This window comes from Apium graveolens, chromosome 5, assembly GCF_009905375.1.
Source record: "Apium graveolens cultivar Ventura chromosome 5, ASM990537v1, whole genome shotgun sequence".
NCBI lineage: Eukaryota > Viridiplantae > Streptophyta > Magnoliopsida > Apiales > Apiaceae > Apium > Apium graveolens.
In genome coordinates, this window is record NC_133651.1 from 220,140,427 (window position 1) to 220,146,969 (window position 6,543).

Sequence of the window (6,543 nt, forward strand, 5' to 3'; positions counted from 1 at the left end):
ACAAATGGTACCATTGAACTTATTTTTGTTCCAACAGAAAAACAATTAGCTGACATTTTTACTAAACCTTTGGATGAAGCAACTTTCACTAGACTTGTGGGTGAAATTGGAATGCTTAATTCTTCATCCTAAGGCAAGAACTCAGCTAATATTTTACAACAGATTAATTTCTAGTAAATCAAAAATTCATTTGATTAATTGGAAATTAACTGAAATATGAATTATTAATATTTCAGAAATCTCTGTATATTTATTTTTCAAAACTCAAAAATCAGCTTGGAATTTTTCAAATTCTAAGTAAACTGTCTGGATGTTAATTTTACATTTTCAATATGAAAAATTAGCAAGGCAAAATCAAAGTGATCAAAAGTATATAGAGAACTGTGTTCTCGATAAGTCTAATTGACTTATCGACAAGTCATTTTTAGACTTCTCGAGTGAGTTCTCGATAAGTTAATTTCCTGACTTCTCGATAAGCTTCATTATGACTTATCGATAAGTCATTGTAGAGTTCTCTATAAGTGTTAACTCACAGAGTTCTCTACAAGTATAATTTTAGACTTATAAATAACTCAGAACTGAAATAATTTAATTCAATAGATTATTTTGGTAAAATACTTTTGGCAAAATTATTCTGATTTTATTTTAATTTATTCAAATAAAAATTGGAAATAATTCAGTCCATTTTGGACGAACTGGGTATTTATTTGACATCTCGATAAGCTTACTTTTTTGTTCTCTACAAGAATTAAACCAAAATGACTTATAGATATGTTTTTCACTTTTCAAAATGACTTCTCGATAGACAAATTCCAAACGTCTATTTTTGAGTTTTCGATAAGTCATTTACTTTTACTATAAATACCTAGACATCTCGACATACATATACTTATGCCTTCGAGAACTCTAAGTGACCTAGCTTTTTCAATTCCAAATCTATTTCTCTCTCATTTCCGATCCTTTCTCTCTAATTTCTTTTACCCATTAATCTTCACATTCACAACAATGGCAACAAACATTATTGTACCCTTCATCCCAAAGGAGACCAACTTTCTTGCATTCATAGATGCAAATTAAGCACTTAAAGCTTTCAAAAGCTTTGTCAAGTTCTTATCGGAAACCTACTTTGTTGGAGCTCTTACAACTAACTCAATTCTCTATCTGGATGTATTGGGGGATTTCTGAAACACATATGTAGCTAGGGCAGTTGTGCATGAAGACCAATCTTCAAGTCTAGTGGTTAACTGTCGAATCAAAGGACAACAGATTGAGATAACTGAAGCTGATATGAACCTGGCCTTGAACATTCCAACTAACAAGCTAGTAGGGATTCCAACTCAGGAGCAGCTGTATGAATTCTTAGATTTTATTAAATACTCTGAGAAGATTAACTTGGCTAGCTTGAACAAGAAAAATCTGAGAAGAGAGTGGTCCTTTATTTTTGAATTTGTGATAAGAGATTTCACATACAGGAAATCAGGATTTAACAACATTTTTAGTATTTTTCAGAAGCCGGTCTACTCAATGGCTCACAATAAACAGATTAATGTAAGACACTACTTTTGGAGGAATTAAGCACTAGGCTCATCATGCCATTCACTTCAAGAGGAAAAGAATTTTTCCTTCCTAGATTCATTATGTATGCTTTAAATTATAAAGTAAATGACATACATATGCTTGAAGGGGTAGATAGGTCATTAATAGAAAACTGTAAGCAAGTGTCCAAAATCCTATTTGGATCACTTACTAAGAAGAATAAGGTACAGCTGGGTCTTAGGTTAACACCATTCATGATTGAAAGATTTAAGACCTACCCTTACCATATGCCTGACATGAGAATCAATGAAGTTCAATCTAGTGCAACAATGGTTCCTGAGTCTGTGGAAGCACAAACACAGGCATGATAAGTGGCATTTTATATCACTTAGAACGTCTTAAAATGGCTTAAATTGGTGTCTTGAAATCAAGTATTTTGTGTATTTGATGCGTTTTTCTAGTGTTTATGCATTTCAGGGTTTTAGTTGCATTTCGGGGGAGGAATCATCAAGAATAAGCCTTGGCATGTGTTCACCATTGCGAGAGGAAAGAAACGGGCAGATTACGGTGAAGAAACGGAGCAAAATCAGAATTTTTCCAGTAGAGGTCTGAACGCCCGCTCAGCTATGCTGAGCGGCCGCGCAGGGTCGGGAAAAAAGACAAATTATTTTAGGACTTCTACTTCTGTTTGGTTTCCACTTCTATGTAATCTGAGTTTTATGGGACTATTATATAAGTAGGTTTGAGATGTTTTCACAAGTGTGGATTGAAGAAGATTGTGTTTTTACGCAAGGAGCGAAGGAGATAAGGAAGAAGACCGATTTAGCACACTGCAACGAAGAGGAAGCATATATTCTTGTGATTCTTGTTTCGTTGTAACGTTGGATGCTAGTTTTCTTGCTTTGAACTTATTTACTCTTGTGACGTACTCTGTTTTAATATAATAAGTTTAGTTATTATTTTCTTGTGTTTGTTTATCATGATTTCATATGAACCCATGATGACGATAAGTGCTATTATGGGCTAATCGTGATCATGAGGTTGCAACGGATTTATTATGGAATTCTTTAGTTAATTGTTTAATACTTTAGTGTGTGATGATTGCATGATATCTAGTATTGGTTGTGCGTATTCGTCTTATGTGCGTCGCGAACATATAAGATAGGGTGTTAATCTCTTGTGAAGCGACGGTGGATCTTGAGATTTAGAACTTGCCATACTAGCATAGGTTCATGTACGTTGTGCATGATTAGTGGGTAACTCTAACAGTTTTATTTGCCCTATGTAATCAAAAGGAATAATTTGTGCTTAAATCGTTGTGTTGTCAATTTCTGTAGACATATGGGAACTCAACATAATTGATGACTATTCAACTTCTATCTTAATTGTGGATGCTTGGTAGAATGGTATTAGTACAATGAAAGTTGGCTTTTATCAGTTTCGTGTTATTCGATTAATATCATCACTGTCACATGCTAAAGGTAATAACAATGGCTATAGAAGGAAGTAATAATGAAGTTGTGATCTCATGAGTGTTTTATTATTGATAAATTGAAGTGTTAGTTAAGTGATTAATTAAGTAGTTAATTATAGTTAATATTTAATCAACAATTTTAAGTGTTAGTATCTTAACATTGAGAAGTAATCATACATTGGTGAGTGAGTTTAATTAGACAATAATTTAGTCTGAGTCTCTGAGGGAATGAACTAGAAAGTATTTTATATTACTTGCGAACGCGTATACTTGCGTGAATATTAGTGCGTGTTTTCGCCCTAACAAGTTTTTGGCGCCGCTGCCGGGGACTCGGCGTATTTGTTTAGTTTATGTACTTACCATCATTGGTCATTAGGACTCAGTGATTAGGACGTAGTAGTTACTTATATTTTTTCCGGTTGTGTTTCAGGTACTTTAGCAAGCATTTATGCAAACTCGTTCTCGTGCTCGCAAGAAGACTTTAGATACAGCTGAGGAGACAGACGAAGTTCTTGATATTCCGGAGAAGTTAGATTTTGAGGATTCGGATTCAGGAACTGAGCAGAAAGAACCAGTAAACATGGGAGATCGTATTGTTCAAGCTGATCCAGCTCTTATGGATTTTTCTCGGCCTAAAATTGATGACATTCAGTCAAGCATCCTTCATCCGGCTATTCAAGCTAACACCTTTGAAATCAAGCCGGGCACTATTCAGATGGTGCAGAATTCTGTTTCTTTTGGAGGAGCGGCAACTGAAGACCCCAACATGCACATAAGGAATTTTGTCGAGATCTGCAGCACTTTTAAGTATAATGGCGTGACTGATGAGGCTATCAAGTTGAGGCTTTTCCCATTCTCACTGAGGGACAAGGCTAAAGACTGGTTATATTCTGAACCAGCTGGGTCCATCACTACGTGGCAAGATCTTGCGCAAAAGTTTCTGGTGAAGTTTTATCCGATGGCAAAGACTGCTGCTATGAGGAGTGCTCTTACTCAGTTTGCGCAGCAACCTACAGAAACTATGTGCGAGGCTTGGGAACGCTACAAGGAAATGTTGAGAAAATGTCCACATCATGGAATGCCGGATTGGATGGTGATCACTGGTTTCTATAATGGTTTGGGGGCCCAATCTCGGCCCATGCTCGATGCAGCAGCTGGAGGCGCCTTATGGGCTAAAAGCTATACTGAGGCGTATAATCTTATAGAGACGATGGCTGCAAATGAGCATCAAAACCCAACTCAGAGGATGACGTCAGGCAAGGTAGCAGGTATTCTGGAAGTTGATGCAGCCACCGCTATTGCAGCCCAGCTCCAAGCGCTATCAATGAAGGTTGATTCTCTGGCTACGTATGGAGTTAATCAAATAGATATGGTTTGTGAGCTTTGTGCAGGTTCTCATGCTACGGATCAGTGTTCTCTTGTCAACGAATATGTTCAGTATGTGACAACAGCAGCCTGTGCCAGCGACCTATCATCCTAACAACAGAAATCATCCAAATTTCAGCTGGGGGAATAATCAGAATGCTATTCAGCCACCATATCAGCAAGGAGTGAGTAAACAGTTTAACCCACCTGGATTCCAGCAACCTCAGCAGTATGGTACAAGGCAATCATATCCTCAACAGGGAAGTGCAGCTGCACCTACTAGTGCTGATTTTGAGGAACTTAAGCTGTTGTGCAAGAGTCAGGCGGTTTCTATCAAGACCTTGGAAAATCAAATCGGTCAATTAGCCAATGCAGTGCTCAATCGTCAACCTGGCACTCTTCCCAATGACACGGAAGTACCAGGCAGGAAGGAAGCTAAAGAGCAAGTCAAGGCTATTACCTTAAGGTCTGGAAAAGTAGCTGGATAGACAATTCGGGAAGTTTCTGGAGGTGTTCAAGAAACTTCACATCAATATACCTTTCGCTGAGGCTCTTGAACAGATGCCTAGTTATGCGAAGTTTATGAAGACTATTCTTTCAAGGAAGGTGAAACTGGATGACCTTGAAACCGTTGCTCTCACGAAAGAATGCAGCGCTGTTCTGCAGCAAAAGTTACCACCAAAACTGAAAGATCCAGGAAGCTTCACCATTCCTTGCACAATTGGCAATCTGACGTTTGACAAGTGCCTTTGTGATTTGGGAGCAAGCATTAATCTGATGTCGTTGTCGATCTTTAAAAAGCTGGATCTGCCTGATCCAAAACCCACATACATGTCGCTACAATTGGCTGACCGTTCCATCACTTACCCAAGGGGCATAGTTGAGGATGTGCTCGTCAAGGTGGATAAGCTCTTCTTTCCAGCAGATTTTGTTATTCAGGATTTTGAGGAAGATAAGAAGATTCCCATAATCTTGGGAAGGCCTTTCTTGGCTACTGGTCGTACCTTGATAGATGTGCAAAAAGGGGAACTTACTATGCGGGTCCAAGATCAGGATGTGACCTTCAACGTATTCAAGGCAATGAAATTCCCTACAGAAGATGAGGAGTGCTTAAAATTGGATGTGATTGATTCTGCGGTTACTTCGGAACTCGATCACATGCTAATGTCTGATGTATTGGAAAAGGCCTTAGTGGGGGATTTTGACAGCGATGATGAAGATAGCAACGAGCAATTACAATATCTGAACGCTTCTCCCTGGAAGCGAAAGCTGGACATACCATTTGAATCTCTTGGTACTTCTGACCTTAAGAACGCTGAAGGGAAGCTCAAACCATCAATAGAGGAAGCACCTACCTTGGAGCTCAAGCCATTACCTGAGCACTTGAGGTATGCTTTTTTAGGTGATTCATCTACGTTACCTGTTATTATTTCATCTAACCTTTCAGGTAGTGAAGAAGACAAGCTCTTAAGGATTTTGAGAGAATTCAAATCGGCTATAGGATGGACCATAGCAGACATCAAGGGGATAAGTCCTTCATATTGCATGCATAAAATTCTGCTAGAGGAAGGTAGTAAGCCAACTGTGGAACAGAAGCGAAGACCGAATCCCATCATGAAGGAGGTGGTGAAGAAAGAAATTCTGAAATGGCTAGATGCAGGCATCATTTATCCTATTTCTGACAGCTCGTGGGTGAGCCCCGTACAATGTGTACCTAAGAAGGGAGGTATCACTGTGGTCACAAATGAAAAGAATGAGCTCATCCCTACTCGAACAGTTACAGGATGGAGAGTATGCATGGATTATAGAAAATTGAACAAAGCCACAAGGAAGGATCACTTCCCTCTTCCATTTATTGATCAGATGCTTGACAGATTGGCGGGTCATGAGTATTTTTGTCTTCTGGATGGTTATTCCGGGTATAATCAGATTTGTATTGCACCAGGGGATCAGGAAAAGACTACCTTCACTTGTCCATTTGGCACGTTTGCTTTTCGCAGAGTTTCGTTTGGGTTATGTGGCGCCCCGGCCACCTTTCAGAGATGTATGATGGCTATATTCTCTGACATGATTGGAAATAACGTCGAAGTGTTCATGGATGACTTCTCCGTCTTTGGACACTCATATGATGAATGTTTGAATAATCTGCGCGCCGTACTCAAAAGATG

General features: G+C 38.7%; 1 non-coding gene across 1 annotated transcript; it reads right to left on the reverse strand.

Annotated features, from left to right (window-relative positions):
- Positions 1-3,983: 3,983 nt before the first annotated feature.
- On the reverse strand, positions 3,984-4,090 carry LOC141662402 (small nucleolar RNA R71). Its single transcript, XR_012550521.1, has one exon. It is a non-coding gene; the product is annotated as a small nucleolar RNA R71 (small nucleolar RNA).
- Between the last annotated feature and the right edge of the window lie 2,453 nt (positions 4,091-6,543).